The following is a 22,516-nucleotide window of genomic DNA, read 5'->3' as shown; positions in this document are numbered from 1 at the left end:
GGATATGTAAGAGCAGCTAACTAATTTTCCTCAAAGGAAATTTCTTGATCCATTCAAATTTTAATCTGTAAAGTTATTTTAATGATAAATGAAAAACCCTCATCACTTACTTAAAATTTTCCTTTTAAATATATGTTTGTTAGCAAATGTGCTTCATGCATGCCAGCCCGAAAGTTCTAGAACCCCACAGTATTTTTAAGTGATAGCGAAGAAACAATTAAGGTAATCAATTATTTCATTTTCTTCTTCTTAGGCACTACAGCCGGTTTCCGGCCAAGGCCGCCTCAGGCTGTTTCATTATACCAGCACTTGAATTATCAATTAGTCTTAGATTATCAAGTGTTGTGTAAATTGTATAGATTTAGTTGTGTCCAAAACCACTGTAAAAATCATATTTATAAAAAAATTGGTTAAGGATAAAACTTACGATTGCTTAATATCTCAACAAAAGCAGAAATTCTCAAGTATGAAGGTCGTAAGTCGGAAAGAAAAAAATAATTGGCAGCCAAGCTGAGTTGCCACGTTGTTAAAAAAAAATCCTCTTAAAATCAATGAAAGGGAAGAAACAACTGAAGGTCAGAAAATTTTGGCATTGTTTGACGCTAGTTAAAAACCTTAACCGTTAAGCAATCATGTTTTCAGGCCCTGAATGATTACGTGAGGGGCGTTGCGAGTTGCATATACCCTTTCAGACCTAGGCTTATAGTTTGTCCAAAGTAAGAACTCCCCTAGCGATTCGTCTGGACCCGTGGCTGCAACTATACTAACGAGGTATAATTATTTCAAGAAGGGGTGTGAGGTCACTGTTTATAACAGGTCTTGGCTCTGGTCAGTGTGAGACAGGGAATATTTTTCTTCTATCTGCTGTATTAACCCTAAAATGAGAAGAAGATATCCCATCTTGAAATGCACTATTCTTTTTTCCATAGCAGCAGATGGCCTCAGACTTTGTGGTGTGGGGGGGGGGGGTTCTTGCTGTAGACAAACTGTACTCAACAAGGTTGATGCCTGAAGCCCATCCATACGACCAAGTTCTTCGAATTTCAGATAATCGACACGAAGATCAGTTTTAAGCTTCCACCTATTGTTTCCATTAAAATAAAATTTAGTCCAACAGCTGCCCTAAAAATGGCAAAAAAATATGGCTCCAAGACTCGTCTCAATATTCACATCACACTCATCTCTTTCAAAGAAATATACACCGAAGAGCCATTATATTATGACCACCCTCCATCTACAGCAATGGGCTCGCCCAGGTTTTCATGGTTTCTCGCCCAGAAACAATGTTTTCATGGGGCACATTAGGACCCATAATCCTCATAGAACAATCCCTGACGTCTGTAAGCTACTTGAACATAGTTGCAGACCAGGCTCAACCATTCATGGCAACAGTTTTTCCTGCGGGGGATGGTGTTTACCAACAGGATAATGCACCATGTCATAAAGGTCGAATAGTCGAGGAACATTCCAGTGACTTTCAAGTCATGTCTTGGCCCCCAAATTCACCTAACCTTAATCCAATGGAGCATTTGGAGCATTTGTGGTCCTACTTGGAAAACCAAATTCGAGCTGCCACGCTACCCCTTCGCAATGTGAGGGAATTGCAAGACCAGTTGGTGAGCGCTTGGTACCAGATACCTCAGACTACCTATCAGCACCTTGTGGAATCAATGCCACGGCGAGTGCTAGCAGTTTTGAGGGCTAAAGGTGGTCTTACATGTTATTAGCAGGGTGGTCATAATGTAATGGCTCTTCGGTGTAGGTGTGTACAGCCTTCCAACGATTAGCCGATAAGGCACCGCCGCCTGCTTGCTTCGTTCGCCAACCCCCATGATTGCTCGTCAAAAACCTTTGCTTCTTGACAATAAATGGATAAGTACTTGAAAATTTAAAATTATTTTATTAAAAGTTCTCAAATGTTTTTTAAAAATTTATTTTTATTATTCATTTTTATTATATATTTTATTATAATTTTTTAATAGTTTCATTATTATTTACAGATTTAGTTCCATTCTGATGCTATTGGGATAAAATTTAAATTTGATGATTTTACTTGGTTACCATAACAACTTCATTCACAAACTTGTTTTTAAAATTCGTATTTAAAGTTTGGTTTGTTATGAATATTTGGAAAGGATTATTTAGCATTAGTGCAAAAAGTTAATCTAAATATTGCTAGAGATTTTTAATTCATTATTTTGTACTCATCGTTTTACATTAAATAATTATTTTGCACTCGTCAACTTAAGTTGACACAACAGTGATGCATAAAATTTATTATAAAAGTTAATAGAGCTTAGCAAAAATCAAACATTACTTAGGGGAGAGTTGGATAAAACGGGATAGTCGGACAAAACGGGATACGTCGCCTTGGGACCAGACTATTGCAGCTATCTAGTGGACAACGACAGAAACGTGTTATTCGACCGTGATTATATCATTCTCGGTGCGTCCCGCCTCGAGATCACTATTTGATAGAAAGTTATAAGTCTCAGAACTTTTTTACTCTATTTTTTAGCCATTTTCTACATTTACGTGCGTTGTTTTTTACATTGTACTGCCTACATATATGGGAATAAAATTCCGGTGAGTATTAAATTTAATTAATCATTTATTTACCAATATTTTGATGTGCAGTCTATCTAATTTTCTTTTCATATTTAGACAGCAGCCATGTTTGTTTCAAAGAGTGTCGGAGTCGGACAAAACGGGACACTTGTGAGTTGGATAAAACGGGATAGAGTTTTTTATGTCCCGTTTTATCCACCTATTTATTTGTTGGATTATTACCTTTTAAAATAGCCATATGTTAATGTAGGCCTAGGCTTTTTAAACAACTTATTTATATTAGCTATATAGATTTTTGAAAAATTTAGTCTTTTTATATAGTAATGCAAAATTTGTTTATTAACGTTCATTATTAAGCATTTAATTTTCGACTCTAGGATTTCACATCTTTCTTTAGAACTAATTGTAATGTATTTCTCTGATGAAGACTTGAGCTTTTTTATGTATAAACAATATTATTAATATATTTGCATTATTTATAATTTTATATTTATATATATGCAAAAATTTAAACATTGTAAACCCTATCCCGTTTTATCCAACCCAGGTATGCTAAAACGGGATATGTAAGAGTTTGGAAATTAATTTTTTTTTCTATTTCACAGTCAGTAAAATTAGTTTAAAATATGCTTTTTGTGTGCTTCGATAAATGTTGTAGCTACAAAAAAAAGTAATGTATGGTTTTCCTGAACAGATATTCCGTAGTAAATATAAACAATAATGGTATCCCGTTTTATCCAACTCTCCCCTATTTACCGTTTTATAATTGCAAAACATCAGATAATTACGTTATTATAAAAAGTTGCATAAGAAAGTAATTTCGTGCGATTTTTGCGAAATATAATAACGAAAAAACTATTTTGAATTATTACCAAAATTAAAAAAGTAATAGCAACCGTGAGTTTAAAGTACTAGAAAATACTATTAAATGAAGAGTAACTAAAGGTAAATATCGATGTAACTTTTATTGATTTTATGCTAAAGACAATCAAAAATATCTTGATTTTTTTTTCTTTTGTAAAAAAAAAGGCCATATCTAATGAAAATGTACGAAACGGAAAGAAGACAATTACCTTTTTATGATATATAGCGAAATCAAATCATAAATATTTAACTTATTTTAGTTACTACTTCTATGGAACAAATAGGATCGATGTTTGTAATGAGTGTTAAAGAAGAAAGGGGGGAAGGAACTTAGCACCTAGTGTGTGTAAACGACATCTATAACTTTAGATTGGAATAGCTGCGTGTGTGTACTTGAGCTTGGGGAATTCTATTTGCGGCTCAGCATTAAGCGGAACAAGGCCGCAAGACACACAATCTTAAAATAGAATCAACAGAAGTGTTCTTTGTTTAATTTGGGAAAAGGGGGGATTTATATAACTCGATAGGTCCCTTCAGAGACAGCGTGGAGTTTCACCTATGGCTATTACCCGCCAATTTTTCCCTCTCTTCCTACACTTAATTCTGTCAGTCACGCAAGTGCCCTTTCCATTTTCAAGGACCCTCATTACACAATTAATCAAAACATTACTCATCTTAAGCTGGGACTTGGCTATAAAAACGAATTACTAAATATTTTAATTTGACACACGGAGAAAAAAAATTATGGTAATATTGCCATAGTATATGGTAATGTGACATTTCCTGGCAGAAAAAACTATAATTCTGATTAATGAAACCAAATACAATCGGACCTCTGTTTAACGAAGTCGCTAAATCCCGATAATAAGTTCGTTACATTGAAAATTCGCTAAATAGAAAGTAATCTTTTGAAATACTTAAACATCACAAAGCAGGTTTTAAATTCATAAACACTACATAATTAACATAGCAATTAGTACACCTTTATCTAGCAAAGTTGTATCTACTATTTATTTAAAAAATCTTAACCATAAAAGAAATCTGCATGGAAAGCAAGAATAGAGCAAAACATTATCCAATACATGCTATATATATTTTCAGCTAAGAAAAGCTGAATTAATGTATAAAATTATACGTAAGGAACCGATTATCCGGAATGATCGGGACCATCGCTATTCCGGATAACTGATTTTTCCGGTTTTCTGAATCGCTACAAAAAGCCGGTTTTTTTATTGTTAAACCAAACTATAAAAAAAAATATTTGGAAATAATCTTAAAAAGAAGAAAAAACGATGAAGTAATACACTAATGATTATTTCCAAAATGATGGTAAGGTAAACATCTTTCAAAAAAGAAAGAAAAATCTTAAGAGGAAAAAAAAAAAATTTTTTTTTTTTTAAAAAATGGGAAAATTTATCGAATTTCGTTCCGGTTTTTTGGTTTTCCGGTTTTTTGATTTCCGGATAACGGGTCCTGTACTGTATTTGCATTTATTATAAAACTAATGTTAAACATGCATTACCACATGCGTTAAGTTTAATTGCTACTGATAAAATCCGTTAATTTTGTTTGAGTTTTTCGTTTAAAATGCAAACAAAAAGGGAAAGGGATTTCACTGCTTTCTCTAAAAGTTAAGTGGCTTCAAAAATCAATTCAAGGGCATTTTCCCCATAAAATGCGTTAACAAGTTTAAAATGTTCTGAAATTTTTCGGAAATAGGGAAAGTGGATTTCAAGGAAAAGTTCGTTAAATAGAAAATTCACTTCACTATTTGGAAGTTATTTTACGGAGAAATTTCCAAAATGTTCTTGGTTTCTCGAAAAAATTCGCAAAATTGAGAAATTCCTAAAAGGGATGTCCGTTAAATAGAGGTCCGACTGTACAGTATTTAAACAATTCATTTAGTATTTTTTTCTTTTCGTAAGTTAACGGTTTCCCGGAAATTCTGGTTTTTAAAATTAAAATTCTTATTACCACACATTTAGTAAAAAATACAAAGTTGAAAAGTAAATTTAACCGAATAAATGGTTTTTATGCCATGCTCTTAAGAAGTAAAAAAATTGAACTATTTCCCAAATTTTATCTCATATTAACACTATATTATATTGATAATTTTTCCAAAATCATTACAAAAGCGCTTCGATTAAAACTACCTACTTTCTCAGTATTCCCATGGAGCAAAAAAATATGTAAATTTAACCATATTCAGGTTTTTAACCATATTCAGGTATTTAACTTAACCATATTGACCTTACTTCTTTCTCATTGTAGGGTGAACTGTACTTTTTACTCCATTAGTTTAAGCTTTAAATATCATAAGCCTAATTTCAGACATGGGGAAATTTCAGAGATTGAAAGAGAGAAAAAAAGCATTTACTTGCACCCTAAATAACTTAAACATAATGATAGGATTTTCACGTAATAAAATATAATCAAGGATCAAAACAACTAGATAATTGATTCGTACTGATGGCTAATTATGTTATGATGTAATGAAATTGCGAACACATATTTTGAACTTCAAAATATGGGTACGTTTTAATTATTTTATTTTTTATATATTTATTTTTACATTTAGTATGGATATGTTTATTTAAAGACATACATACATATGTGTGACTCAAAACAGATTAGCACAATATGATTGTGGGAGAGTTTTGTATTTTGGGGACACGTTTCACGTCTTAATTTTTTTGCATTTCGTTAAATATATATATATATATATATATATATATATATACATNCAAAATAATTCGAAAATTAAAAGTCGAGATGATTAATTTTAAAGTTTTTGTATTTTAATTTAGCGTTGCTTTGTTGTAAATTAAATATTTCTTAATTATTAAAGGAATTTAATTGTTCAAATATACTAACTTTTTTCCAATTTCTTTTTAATTACAAGATCGCTTTTTGATAAGGTACCCCAGATTCGAATCTCAGCTGTAGCTGGTTGGTACGAATTCTGCTCCCGGCCTGCACTGACCATAGTAGTGACGTAAACTTTCCCCAGTGGTTAAGGGGACTCTAACCCAGTAGGTTAGAGTCCCCTTGTTGTAAGGCTAACAGGGGGAGGTTTTCGTTGTTTTTCTTTATATATAATTCAAATGCAAGTAAGTTCCATCAAAAAAGTCCTCCACGAAGACTAGTTAATCCCAACGCTTGATACAGGAATTCCCTTGTCTTCTGGGTTGGGTTCAAAATTATGGGGCCATGGAGTTGAACATTTATAGTCGTTAACTCAGAATCGGGTCGGCTGTTCAACACCGGTTATAAAATAAAATAAAATAGCAAGATCTGTTTAACAACAGTGCTTAAAACAAATTAAAAATATTATCATTTATAATGATTTGTATCATGATGCAAAAATTATTTAATAATTATACAAATGTGCGTCATATTTTAAATACGCAGTGAGCCAAAAAGAAAAAACAGACCACCCTGAATAACTTTTGATCTAATGATTAGATCTTCACGTTCTAGGACTGAATCTTAATGGCTCAAAGGGGTTTAAAAGGGTGACTTCAAATATGCTGATTAATAAGTGCAGACGATATTTTAAGTTACGAAATCTGACACAAAAGCGTACTTTTTTTTAATATGCATACCTTTTTCTTCGACGGATTCGGATTTCTTATCCCCAAATTATAGAAAGTAGATCCAATCGCGGAAATGTGGTTCTAATAGTTTTATCAGGAGAGAGTTCCAAAGTTTTGACTAAGTTCCAAAGTTGAAAGAATATTAATTTTACTTTTTGCGTATTTCGCTGTATCTCGAAAACTTTTTAGGCGAATTTAAAATTTTTTCCACACAATCATAAAATTCATTTATCCAAAGATAATTCCATGGAAAAAATAACTTTTGGTAAATATTTAAAGTTTTTTAATATTTTATTTAAGTATGGTCGAAAATTTTTTTAATTTTAAAAGGTATACAATTTTTGTTCAGAACCTTCCGTGGAAAAATACAAAATTTGAGCAAAATAGGTTGAATAGTCCCTGAGAAATTTAATTTCAAAATACTCAGATATTTAACTGTGTGCCCACAAATTTTATAACTTATAATTCAAAAAGTGAAATTAACATTAAGGGGTCCAAACTTTGAATCACTCTCCTGATCAAACTATGAGGACCATATTTTCCAGATTGCCATATTTATATATTTTCAGGATCAGAAATCCGAAATCGGTTTTTAAAAAAAAGGTATGTTTATTCAGAGAAAGTACGTTTTTGTGTCTGATTTCGTAACTTAAAATATCGTCAGCACCAACTAATTAGCATATTTGAAGTCACCATTAAGAGATAATCCTAGAAAGTGACGATCCAATCATTTGATCAAAAGTTATTCAAGACGGCCCATTTTTATATTTTTATTTTGGCCATACTGTGTTCATCAATAAAACAATTTGTATTTAAACTATTTGCAATTTTTAATTCATTATTCCAGGAGTAAATATTGTTTTTCTTCTTTTTTGGAATGGATATGTGATATGAGCAACAACAATTTTCCAGCATTCATTTTTATCCTAATTCCTTATTATATACTGTAAACAAACATATATATTTATATGGTTGACAAACGTAAACAAATTAACGCCAGTTCTGTGGAAATCTCCAACCTTTTTTTCTAATCAACTGTTTGTTTCCCTTTTAGCGGAAATTGAAAGTAAATCCCTTAACTATCTCCATGACAAACAGAAAAATTTTCTTTTTTATGTTTGTTACAGATTGAATAGACCAAACAGATTACATACCGCCCACTCAACTGCCAAAGTAGACGATGAAAAAGTCAAAGTTCGCACAGAACAAAGCATTCATTGGTTGTTATATTGTTACGAAAAGTTGTATTTTTGTTAAAGGGCAAGAAAAGGAAATAAATTTATATTAAAGAATATTTAGATATTCACGATATAATTATTAAGAGACTTATTAAAACTATGCTAAGAGAAAGATTATTTAAAATTATAACCACTAGTTTGGATTATTTAAAAATCTCATTTTGACTTGCTAGATACAAAAGTCGCATTTATATTTTTGATTAAAATTCAAATATTATTACTAGGGTGCTTTTTACAATTTGTTGTACCTAATTCCTAAATATGCGCTGTAATAAATATAAGATTTCTGTAATTTTAAGCAACATGAAATTAACATTGATTATTGAAAACAAATTATACGTTAAGTAAGCCAGTGGCAGTGGATATATATAGATTAATGTGGGGAGAGTAGATATCGACAATGTCAACCTTCATCTATGAAAAGGTACACCAACATAGAATCGAGTTAACCTTATATACTAGTGAATTGGAATTGTATTTTTGTAGTGCACTACAGTACGCCCCCACCAGAATTATAGCTGTGATAAAATTCGATGAACGGATACCACTAATTGATTCATCGCTGTTTTGTGAGAAGCCGGGAGAGCTGTATTAAGATCGCCGTGCTTTTTGCTGATCGTGAGAGCTGTATTAAGTTCACTGTCGTGGTCGCTCCTGTGTTGCCTTTAGCAGTCGAGAGAACGCAGGCTGATGTTGTGTGTGATCGAGACTGAGTAGTAAGAGCGCGAGGAGGTGGATAATGTCGCAGTCACAAGTAGCAAGTCAACTGTTCAATGTGGACAATACACCAAAATAGGCGTGTTCCGATCGAAGTTGACGTTACTGTCAAGATAGGCGTGTTCATATAAAATTGGGAGTTTCTTTCAAGGTAGGCATCTTCACATCACGTCTGGGTCACCAATGTGGGAAGAGTAGATATCGACAATGTCAACCTTCATCTACGATAAGGTACCCCAACATAGAATCGAGTTAACATGTCTTATATACTAGTGAATTGGAATTGTATTTCTGTAGTGGTAGACACACTACAATTAGTTTTAACCTGGTCCAAATTATCTTAACCTCAAAAAATAACAATCAAGAACATTCGAACTTGCAATTTCAACTTCATAATTCGAATTGCTTTAATATTAAAATAAATTTCGTTATTAATTGTTCACCTGTAAATTATTTATCTCTTTTAACGGTATTTTTTTTTTCTGTTTAACTTTTTTCTTTTTTACTCTCTTCACTCTGACATTCAAAACCGGGAATTTTTTCCAATCTTTGGTAGCAGTTTTTACCGAAGAAATGTTAAAGCTCGCTTGAAATAGATAATTTTTTTTTACGATTCTGACACAAAAAACTATGAATTTTTTTTTAATTGTAAATTTAATTACACAAATATAGAGTGAAAAATTGTAATCTTAGAAGAGGCTGCGCCCTTCATTTATAATAGGGGGGCTAAAGCCCCATTTGTCCCCTCAGTTCCACGGTCCCTGAAGTAAGCTATTTTTTCACTACACTGTTAGTAATTTCTCTGAAAAAATAGTTAAATAACTATTTGTTAAGTAGTTATTTTAACATATACAACCTATACAGTCAAATAACCATAATAAAGTTGGTATACAAACTGAACTAACTGAGAGAAAAATTGTCCATTAAGATTATTTTCACCAAATGTGGTTAAGCAACCAGAATTTTAGCAACACCAACTAGAAACACCTTATGAAACCCCTTAGCTTCTTGCTGCTGGTCACAAACTATGAGTGAAATGGCTAAACTGTCAACCTCATGACTGGCTGAACGGCTGTTCAACTCCCAGCGTTGAAAACACAATATATCTTCCATTCTTGCAGCTCTTGAAGTGATGACACTGCTAGATATACTAATTAAGCTACGTGCCACGGTTCATATGACAAAACACAACTCTACCACAACCTATCTCCAATATCCAATCCTTAAGATAACTTAACTCCAATTAAATTTCAACTTTACGGTTTTGAAACCATGTTAGTTGCAATTGGTTACAAAACCGTATAATTTTGTATTCACGGTTTTTTTACCATACCAGTAGTAAACGGCTTCAAAACCGTAAAGGAAAAGAATTGTAACAATTATTTAGTTTTACGGTTTTGAAATACGGTACCAGATAATCGTAAACTTTACGGTTAATCTGATGAACAGTTTGCTGCCGATTATTTTAATGTAAATATAGAAGGAAAATTCCAGAAGTGTAGCTAAGATTAAATGCTGCTGAAATAAACATGAAAACTTACTGAGCAATGATTTGCGAAGCAGAAGAATGAGGAGAATAGTCAGCTTAATAATTCTTTTTTATTTATACAAAAAAAAACTTTGATTGTAATCTATGAGATTAAATTTAATTGCAAATAATATCACAATGATTCTAACACTCAGTTTACCAGTAGCAATGTTAAAAATCAATATGCAAATTTTTCACTGATATAATGTGACTAATAAGGATTTTATTGTGTTTTTAGCATTCGTCCCGAGTGTTTTCAACGAAATCAATTCAAAGCCTACACGATGAAAAAAAAAACTCTTTTAAAATTAGCGTACTGCATGATAAAATCATTTCTGGTTTAAAAAAATGAATAAATAGAGGTAAAAAAATTTATTCTGGTTATAAAACCAAATTAGTATTGAATATCGTGAAATCAGATCTAAAATCACCTTTATAAAGTCCTATCTGACAGCGATTAAATATTCATTTAAAAATGAAAATAATAAAAAAATGTTACAATTGTAGAGGCGATGACAGAACTTAAAAAAAAGAAGAAGAAAAACTATCAAAATCTAAAAATATAAGAGATGCTAAAGAAATGTATTCTCGCAATTTTATACATATGGTATTATAAATTTACATATACGTGCAATATATAAACGATGCAATATATAAAACCAGATGACTCACAAACCTACACATAATTAAAAGCGAAAAACAAAATGTGCGGCATCATTAATAACAAATGTGAATGTCAAATCGCATCATCAGTGTCAAATTTTCAATTATTAATTTATAAATAAAACATAAAGGCATTTGCTTAGCATATTGTGCTAAATTTTAATTTTTAGTAGCTATCACGTGCTTCAGTGTCAAATACCAGACAATATCTGTCTTTTAATTACTGAGCGTATTTATTGCTTTCAAAAAATTAGAGAGTATCACTTAAGTTTGCTGTACGATCAAATCAATCAGAAAGAAAATGTAAAAATCGTTCCGGCTGTTAGCGAGTAATCGAAGCTCTGGTAAAAATGAAATCAGAAAATCAGAATCAGAAAATCGTCCTGTCCTGGGAAGTATATTTGAAACAACTATATTAATTAAGTACTTTTTAAAAATTATTATTTTTTTTTCCATTTCAAAGACATCTCTTTTTTTCTTAATATTTTGTACAATTAACAAATCTTATATCGATGGTAAATATTTAACGGCACGATGAGTAATGATTATAAGACTTAAATGTAAGGAATATTTTAATAAAATTCATTTCAACAGCAATTTTAATAGTTTGGCGTTACTTTTGTTATCAGTAAATCACAACAAAGGCAGAATATTTTCTTTACTACGTCAAACTATGTATTTTCATTACTCTGTATACCAATGTAATTATTTAACTGACTATTAAAATATTTCTTTTAAAATCCCTTAAAATGTAAAATGAACCTCAAATTATAACGAATTAAGTTTGAGTTGATTTCCGGTTTTTAGATATTTGTATTCATTTTACGGTCGAAGCGAAGATTTTGTTCCTCTGTATCATCATCCGGATCTTCAATTTGAATGAAGATGCAATGAGCCGTTCAGAAGAGTATACGGGCAAACAGCGCCATCTTTCGGCGTATTAGAAGACTATAGGAAATTTTTAATTTATCTATTATCTTTCTAAGAGATTTTAAATTTTAACCTACAATGGTGAATAATATCTGCGTATTTATCGAAATAGATATAAACGTATTAAACTTTTTATTAAAGATATAAATGTATCCCATACACATTATTTAGGGGCAAAAGAAAAGAGTTCAATTTTATGACGAATTTAATTTTAAAAAAAAAAATTATTATTTCAGTTAAGGATAGCTTAGACCACCAGCGGCTCCCAAACCTTTTCAAGTTACGGTTACGGCATTCATTTATCGTTAATAATGAAATAAAATAAAAACGATGGAATAATGAAATAAAAACTATGGAAATAAGTGGCGAGAATAAATATGTTACTGCAAAAACTCGTTTATAAAATTATAATTGTTAACTCTAAAGCCGTTAATATGGATATTACCTAGCTATCCGGATATATATATGGATATTACCTAGCTATGGATATTACCTAGCTACTAACCCGGGGTTTAAAATGCGGAGCAAATCGTTTATGTTCAAACCTTTCCTACTCTCATTCTATCAATAAATTTGTTGATCGTATCGATTTAATTTTCTAAACATTTAAAAATAAATAAATGACATTTATTTTCTTAATTGAAAAAATATTTTAAGCCGTTTGATTCATTTTTTTAAAGTCGTTGTTGGCTAATATGTTGATCGTTTGATCTTAATAATTATTACTATCTAAAATCAAGTTAACTTGATTTTAGATAGTGAAAAATTAATAATAAACATCAGGTTAATTTGTCAATTTAACTTCTCCGAGACGGGCGAGTCATATATGCATTCTTAGGATGGCGATAATCAGGGTAAAAAAAAATATAAAACTGATAGCAAAACTATTTTTATTGCAGTTTATTTATGAGTGGGGATAGTTTGCTTTGTTTAATTCACCACTACTTAGTACGAATTAAAAATTGGATAGTTATATTTTTAACACAACTGGATTGGATGTGTTAGATTCAAAGTGAAAGAAAAAATAAATCTGTCAAATTAGCTTTGCCCAAACTAAAGCTACCGCTTTTTATTTTTTACCATCCTGATACTGATTCCGTATGAATACATTTATGACTCCCCCGTCCCGAAAGGGTTAAGCGAACAGAATCGTTGTTGTTGCAGCTATGATTCTATTTCCACTTTAATAACTGCCTAGTAGGTAATGAACAGATTATCTTGATAATTTACAAATTATTTAGATAATTTCAGAAATGAACATTTTTTGTGGCACTTTCAGAGATCACCCTAGTAAATCGATAAATTAGCTAGATAATCTATGGAACAAAATAATCAATTTCTACGTTTTATGGAAAATATACACAGTTCTGATTCAAAATATTAGAATAAGTGAAAAAGTCGACATTTAAAAGTCTCTTACTTTATTTATATGTCTTTTACTTATTTAAATTAAATTACAAATTTATCTAATCAGACCGGCATATTTTTCAATTTTTAAAAATTAAAAAAATTGAAATAAAGCATAAATTAATTATACTATATATTTTTAAAAAAATCAAAATATTAGAATGATGTCACATGAGATCCTTTTATTGTCCATATTAGACCAAGTTTACTTGTTTACCACTAGCTCAACTCTGTATGAGCAATTTTTTGTAGTTTTTTCTTCACAATCTACCAAAAATTTTAAATTGTGTTAAGATCTGGTGAATTAGCTGGCCATAACAGCACTGCAATTTTGCATTGTTCTAACCAGATATTGCTGATATTGTTGAATGAGTGAAGCCAAATCTTCTTGGAAAATAAAATCGTCGATTAAGAAGATACAATTTTTGTGTCGGAAATTGAAAGAATACGAAATTAATGTTTCTCAAACGTAGTCTCGTCTTCCAGAAACAAAACCATTTATGACCTAATAAGTAAACAAAAGTGAGATGGTACAATTCAAGATTGTTATGAGGCTTGGAGGACAAAAATAGTATTTAGTGATGAAAGTATGCTTTGTGTATCTTATGGCAATCAAGGTATTTGAATTTGGAGGATAAATCAAAAAGCATTTAATAAAGCGTGCATAAAACATTCGATAAAATTTGAAGTTAGTGCGATGGTATAGAACTGCATAAGATCAAATGAACCTAGAAGGCTATGCATCCTCAAAGGAAATGTAAATTTAGGTACATATATCAAGGTTGTTATATATCAAAATAGATATATATCAAGATAGATAGACTACATGATTCAATCATCTGAAAACATTTCTGAGTACGATTTTATTCTCCAACAAGACTTAGCTTCACTTCATAAGTCGAAATCAAAAGATATCTGCCTGGAGCAACGTCAAATACCAGAGCTGCACTGGCCAGCTAACTCACCAGATCTTAACCCAATTAAAAATTCACGGGGGATAGTAAAGAGAAAACTCTAAGAAGTTGCTGTTTCAAACAAATCTGAGCTAGTGGAAAACATTAAATCTTCTTAGGCTAATACTCGTATGGACAAAAAAAAAGACTGACAAAAACTTGTTTGTTCAATACAAAATCACTGATATGCAGTGATCAAAGCTAAAGGCGATGCTACAAAACATTACATAACTTTTTCTCTCCATTTACAGTATGATTTTAGTGTTTAGTAAAATATTTAAATATCTTGGTCCACATAAAATTTTATTAAAATAATATGATTTATTTTTTCAAAAATAAATCGTATTATTTATATTTTATACAGAGTTTTTTATTGTTCAAAAATATTGTGAAATATGTAAATTGGCCTCGCTTAATTTGTCATTAAATTTAAATGAGTAAAAAACAAAAGAAGGAAGAAAGAGAATTTTCACGTAGACTTTTTCAATTATTCTAATATTTTTAATTAGAGCTTTCACACAGCTGATACAAATCGCTCTTAAAATCCAAACAAGTAATTTAACCGTCATTAAAAAGAAAGTATTACTAATAATATGATGATATTTTAAGTAATTTCAATATAAGAGAAAATACAAATTTAAGAAAAATCACCCTTCAATTCATGCAACGGTGCCTGTAATCTTTTCATATCGTGAAATAAAATTTGATATAGCGAGTCTCCTTATCTGGTGTAAAAACACCTCAACCGGAGGTTTTTCCTCGCTACCCGTAAATTGATACGAAAGCGATTAAATAGTTCTTCGACATAGCGAAATATGCTAAAAGCAGGGGATCTCAAATTTAAGGAGATCTCAAATTTTCAACTGCTCTCCTGAGTCAACCAGCGGCTATCCCCCCCCCACACGATTTTGAAGAAAAAATCTTAATAATAATCCTCTAAGTCCAAAATAAATGCATGCTTGTCATAAGAAGGTACATTTTTGTCTTTGATTTCGTCACTTCTACTATAATTAAAGCAAATTAATTAGCATACTTAAAGTTAGCCCTTCGGATCTTTAAGAAAGCATAATGCGATTCTGATCATTGCAAAAGCTATAAGCAGTTCGGCTTTTTTTTATTTTACGCTTTGTATTTTAACGCTAGGTTTTCGAGCAAATCTATAGCTATTATAATGATAGGTACTTTCCTTGGACCAAAATTCGTTTAAAAACTTAAAAGAGGAAAATTTAAAAAGAAGGGAAAATAATAAAACTTCGCCAAGCAAAAAACCTCGAGTTATAGTCTGTGTGCATAAATAAAAGCTATCAATCAAAAGCCTTAATGATGTACCTGGGTGTTATGCAATAACCACCCTTAATGTATATTTTTACCTAATAGGCAAACTTTTTTTGACTTCCTTGCCGAAAAGGAAATCGAAACAGTTTGCAGATTAAGGTTTCTAAAGTAATTAAAGTAAGAAAAAATCCAACTAATTAATACAAAGGAAGAAGTGGCAACCATCAAAACCTGCTTCTTTGCCTCAGAAATAGAAAAAGAGTTAAAAGACGTAAATGATAAGAAGCGTGAAGGCGTACATTTTTCGTTGTCTATCCGTTGTCCTTTTCACGACAAAGACGTCTGAATTTTCTTAAAACCAGTGCTAAAATCTTCAATAACTAAAAGAAAATTTAATTTTGCAATAAAATTTTTTTTAAAAATTAGCAACATCGTTATGCCTTATTGAGGCTATTTAAAGAGTGAAAAAAAATCGAGAAAAGATAAAAACTAGACATTCATAAACATTTTCCCTTTGTTCTACTGTTTCTAATGGCTATTCTAAATACTAGCGTTTAATAGCGACGATAATGAATTCCGTTTATCTTTTTTTATTTTGTAATGTGAAAAGTTATTTCACTCATGCTGAAATCTGGATTATCTTTGGTAATTTGAACTAGACTTGAAAATAAATACTCGCCACGGTGGCTGGTCGACAAGGAAAAAGGTTTCGACTTAAATTAAGTAAACAACTAATCATTTTTTAATCGTTTTCTTTTATACATATATATTTTAGTTTGAAAATAGTTTTATGATGAGTATTTTGTTTGATGATAAAATCGCTTTTTTTCTGGTTTAATGCAGAAAGAGACATTGGAAAACAAAATATTCATTAAACTGTCCTTCTGTCATCTCCATTCCAAATTTTGAATCCTACAGAATCCATCAATTTGTGGTGGAAAGATTCATGTGGAAGGAGAGTTCTTTAATAATTCATGCTGCAATGTATTCAATACAATTTGCCTCTCCAAATATTTTTAAATAAAGAGCTTTAAAGTAAGCTTTAAAGGAACACTATGTGTTGGTAAGGGAAATTAATGTCAAATAATCCATTGTTCAGGGGAATTGTTTTTTTTAATTCCTCTTATCTGTTAGTTTAATAACATTAGAATGATTGTCTACTTCTAAACCAAGTTTAGTTTAATAACATTAGAATGATTGTCTATTTCTAAACCAAGTTTTCGATCTCTAAGCAATGCGCTAACTTGAGACAATTTTCCCACGTACAGTGCGAACCACCAGGAATAACTTTTGATCTAATAATCGAATCTTCGCGATCTAGGACTCAATCTTCGGGGTTTGATCTCAAATATGCTAATTAATTAAGCTCTGGCTCAGGGGATAGAGCGTTCGTCTTTCAATGCGGTGAACCGGGTTCGAATCCCAGTCGATGCGAATTCCGCATCCGGCTTGCAACGACCACAGTGCTGGCGTGAAATATTCTCAGGGGTAGACGAATCATGGGTTAGAGTCCCCTTGCCGTTCGGCTAACCGTGGGAGGTTCTCGTGGTCTTCCTCTCCATGTAACGCAAATGCGGGTTAGCTCGATCAAAAAATCATCGACCAAGGCAAATTTCTCCCAATACTTGATCCAGGAGTTCCCTTATCTTCTGGATTGGGTTCAAAATTACAAGGCTACGGAGTTGAACATTAGTAGTAGTAAACCCATAAAATTGGGTCGGCTGTTCAACGAAGGTTGTAAAAAAAAATTAATTAAGACAAACAATATTTTAAGTTACAAAATTTGAGACAAAAGCTCTGAATCTTGAGGAACTCTGAATAAACATACCTATTTTTCGAAGGATTCGGATTTCTGACCCCAAAAATATAAGGGGTAGTTGGGACCCCATAATGTTAGCTTCTTTTGTGTATTTCACCATAGCTCGAGAATTTTTTAAGCGAATCGAAAAAATTTTGCTCGCAATTATAAAATTCATTTATTCAAAGATGATTCCAGAAAAAATGTAACTTTTACTAAAAATTAATTATTCTTTATTATTTAATTTTATTAGAGGTCGAGAAAATCTTGAATAATAAGGTATACCTTAGAATTCTAAATTTTTTCGACTTTTATTAAGCAAAATAATTAAATATAATGCATTTTTACTGAAATAATCATGTTTTGCATGAAATTATCTTTGGTTAAACGAAATTCCAATTTAAACATTTAACATTTTAAAATTAATTATATCTTTATTATATTTTTCAAAAAGTTTAGTTGTTGTTGTTGTTGTTGTCGTGTCTATGCATGCAGTGCTAGTGCAAAGATTAGAGTCCTCGTAAAGTCTTGATAACGAGATTTGCAAGTTCTGGAGCCCGATGACCGTGAACAAAAACTTTAGTACGGAATATATATTTCTTTATCTACGTCAACATTCATTTTGAAAAAAAAAAAAAAAAAAAAAAAAGGNAAAAAAAAAAAAAAAAAAAAAAAAAAAAAAAAAAAAAAAAAAAAAAAAACTTTTTTGTTTGATAAGATGCAGTTTACTAAACACGAATTTCAAAATTATCCGAATTTCTAATTTCAGAAATTTTTGACAATTCTTTAAATTTCCTAATCTTTTTATTTCCTAATTTAAAGAGCATTTACCAGTAATATTTAATTTTCTTAATTTACTCTGCTATTATTATGTTTTTGGTTTTGATTGTTTTCTAAATTCAGAGTTTTAAAATAAAAGATTTACTTCTTTATTATAATGTGATTCTATTTTAACTCATTATCAATATTATTATTAATTCCGTTAAAGAGATTCGGTAAATAATTTATAATTTATTGATCAGCTTCATGCACAATGTGATGCATTCAAAAATTGTGTTTAATAACAGCCTGTTTGATAAACGAAAATATTAAACTACGGTTGCGAACTCAAGAATTTCGTCATAGCTATATACCTCGAATTTAAATTTTAGTTAAAAAAATTATTACTAAGCAAAATTATTCATGATCACCATTATATCTTGATAGAATCTTAAGGGAATCAGAATCAAATGAGATTTTTGATATTATTTGCCAATAGAATTTAACTCAAAACAAACGTAAAATTTAGAAAAATGAGTGCAAGAAGCGGGAAGTGGGGTAAAAGCGTAAGTAAACAGAATTCTTTATAGTCCATATATTTTAAGTGAATAGTTTAAACTTTCGTCGAAAAGACTGTCTTTTGCTAAGAAGCAACAATTATTGCGAAGCAATCATTTGGATGGCAACGAACCCTTTTCTTGGGCCAACTTTCGTTCTTTTGTTTTATTTTTTTTTTAAATTAATGTTAGGCAAAAAGAAACTATAGAATATATGCACTTAATATTTTACGTCAGTATTTATGAAAAGTAAGTGTTTGTACACTCTAAAACAGTGTTTCCCAAAGTGTGGTACGCGTACCCCCAGGGGTACGGGAACGGTTAATTTAGCGGGGGTACGCGTTTAAATACGATATATCTTGCAACAAACGCAAATTTCAAAAATTTTTATTTCTAAACAAAGCTGGCCATGAAAATTTACGATTACGTATTTCTCTATTGGCTATTTTTTGCAGAGTTAACAGTTAATAATTGAGCCGCTCAGAAGCCAATGCGGTTAAGTCCATTTTTTGATATTTTCTGATTTTTGGAAATTTTGATGAAATAAATAATAATCTTCTTAGTTANACCGTAAAAAATACCTTCTTTTTTTTTATTAGTGGTACACAGCGTTACGAAAAATTTAGAAAGGGTACACAAAAGTCATAAGTTTGGGAAACACTGCTCTAAAATATATAGATGATTATTAAATTAAGATTCGTACACTGAGAAAAAAAATATAATCAAAAATATCATAATATGGTAAAATTTACCGTGTTTCTGGCTCAATGGAAACACTAAAAAAATTTTATAATTTTTACCGAAACACTTTGGTTATGATTTTAGTGAAATTAACAATAAAATATAATTTTAAAATCTGTGATAAAGTAGTAGGTAGCTGTAGTAGGTTTGGTAGCAGGTAGTATTATCACGATACATTAGAGCAGGGTATAAAGACCATTTATCCGGTAAAACTTACTTTTCAATTTTGTATTTTTTTACTAAATTTGTAGTAATAAGAACTATAATTTTGAAAATCAGAATTTTTGGTAAACTGTTACCATGTGAACAGAAAAATTCCGAAATGAATTATTTAAATACCGCATATTTTGGTGTTATTAACCAGAATTACGTTTTTTTTTCTTTTTTTCCTTTTTTAAACTCATTACCATTTTTTTTATCCGTGGAAAAAAGCGATTTTTTTAGTATCTGATTTATTTAGTTTATTGCTTATTACATATTTGAAATCAAAAAACTCAATCTTCGATATAAATAACACTTCCAATTTATTTTAACAGGCAACCAATATTGTTTTTATCAAAATTCTTTTTTTTTTCTTTCTTTTTTTTTTAAAAAAACAAAAAAACATTTTTAATAAAATATTTTTCTAAGCCCAATATGTGTAAGGGATAGATAAAATAATAATGTATTATGTCTTTCATGCCTATGAATAAATACAAAATTTAGAAAATATCATTCGGATAATTTCCAATTCACTAACTAATGAGTAATGAAACACAAACATAATGAAAAGGCAATTCTAAAAACTATCATTATATTTCGTGTAATTACCATTCGTACTCATTACTTTCGTACAAACATTTTATTCATATTTGATACATTTAAGCCTATTTGAAATAAACAATAATGAGAGATAAAACAAACTTTAGTTTTAGTGAAAGAAATAGCATTTTGAATAAGATAACTCAATTTTAACTATATTGACTATAATACTATAAGACTATAGAATGCAATAAGATTATATTGTTTTTATGAACCTAATTTTCACTGTTTCTGTTCCATTGAAAAAATTTTAATATCCTAAATTTAACTTGAAACTCCATTGAGTGATGATTTTTCCAAAAATTCGTTTCAGAGTGTAAATTTGTTTTTGCATTTAAAATAATTTTTTGATAATGAAAACAAGTTCAGGCACTTCTTCTTAGTCATAAAATTAATCATAAGAAATTCCTTAAAAAGATAAACAGGAAATACTCAAAATTAAAGTGATTTTAAAAACTTTGTGCCTTTAAACTAAAACTTTTCGCATCGGCAATGTTTGCAAAATAATTCTTGAACCAAAGTTAGTAGAAAGGTTACTAACCTTTATTTAATTAATGAGAAAAGCAACAGGTCTTCCAAATTTTCTTCAGAAAAAGTTGGCACAAATCCTTTTGAAGTAGTTCTAAGGAAATATTACGTCACAAAACTTTTTAAAGTGCCGAGAAAAAATACTATTTATATGTAAAAGAGACGCAAAAATGTCACAATGCATCACTACATTGCTGGAGTAGTTAAATGTTCCATATGCTATGCATTATTGAACTATAAAGAGTTTATAAGCTGAGTTGATGACGAAACACTGTTTATAAAATCGTCCCTAAAATTGGCAAGATGTCAACACACAAATGTCATTAAAATCTCGCTACTTAGAAACACCATCGAAAAATCATGCGTTTGCAATGTGTGTATTTTTATAATTTATTTTGGTGTCGTATTTATCAATTAATTATTTCATTTGTATCCTTTAGAATTTTTGTGCAAATACTGAGTTTCTATTTTTAAGAGAAAGACAAAATAAAGAGATAAAATAGAGTCTGTCCTCTCAACTCTTCTTATAGTTACAATTGCTATCGTCTGCTCTCAGGAGTAAAGTAAGGGTTGCTTTATTTGAGTTTTTCCTTGGCGATGGATTCATATTTCGCCAAGTTAACACGCCTAGAGAGTTACTCGTATTGTCATCCCGTCTTAACCACTGGGTGATGAATGGCACTGTTTCAATCAGCTATGCAAAAACAAAAACCCTTCATTTATAAATTGTTGATGCGTGCTATTGTAATTTGTCTCTCATTTTCTATTTGAAATGATTTATAATGGCATGTGATAAATTAAAGACCTAATAGTTTTTGAGAGCGAATATTAATTTTTGAATTAAACCTTTTTCAAACACAAGTGGGTCCAGTGTCGTATCGAGATGCTTTTTGCAGGGTGGGGGAGTTAACCCAAATAATTAGCGCGTATACGGGCATAGGCGTAACGAACTAATAATTAATTACAAAACAAATAGTGTGCCCTTCCATCAACGATATTCAATTTTTGTTGTAGCTGGAGAAAAAAAATTTTTTGTACATTTTAACATACGACCAATTTCTTAAAATCTTTCTTTGTACTCATATATATAAGCACAAAATACTTACATGATCATGTATATACATGTATAAAATCATAAATATTTATCCACTTTTCCATTACTTCTCGCCATTACTATTGTTTTTTTTGTTTGTTTTTTTTCTAATTTATTTTCAGGTTTACGAATCATTGTACCCACTATGTACTTACAGCTAATAAAGTGATCGTTGTTTGAAATGGAAATGTCTATTCCAATTAGCACAAGAATTAACGAAAGAAATAGTAACTTAAATTAATGTAATTAATGTAATTTGGGCGAAATCATCATTATGTAATTTGAGCGAAATAATGTAATTTGGGGCGAAATCATCATTATGTAATTTGAGCGAAATAATGTAATTTGGGCGAAACCATCATTATGTAATTTGAGCGAAATAATGTAATTTGGGCGAAATCATCAATATGTAATTTGAGCGAAATAATGTAATTAGGGCAAAATCATCAATATAAATGAATTTTCCTGCAGCTGATATAAATTGTAATTTTTGCACTGAG

General features: G+C 30.5%; 1 long non-coding RNA gene across 1 annotated transcript in view; it reads right to left on the bottom strand.

Moving 5' to 3' along the window:
• Positions 1 to 21,483, bottom strand: part of LOC107441871 (uncharacterized) — a 129,722-nt gene extending 108,239 nt beyond the window's left edge. The window contains exon 1 of the long non-coding RNA XR_006225915.2: positions 20,937 to 21,483. This is a non-coding gene — a long non-coding RNA (uncharacterized lncRNA). The remainder of the gene's footprint in view (positions 1 to 20,936) is intronic.
• Between the last annotated feature and the right edge of the window lie 1,033 nt (positions 21,484 to 22,516).

This window comes from Parasteatoda tepidariorum, chromosome 5 (genome assembly GCF_043381705.1).
Source record: "Parasteatoda tepidariorum isolate YZ-2023 chromosome 5, CAS_Ptep_4.0, whole genome shotgun sequence".
NCBI classification, from domain to species: Eukaryota; Metazoa; Arthropoda; class Arachnida; order Araneae; family Theridiidae; genus Parasteatoda; species Parasteatoda tepidariorum.
Note: the sequence above shows the minus strand (reverse complement) of the source record. Positions and strands in the feature narration are given on the sequence as shown.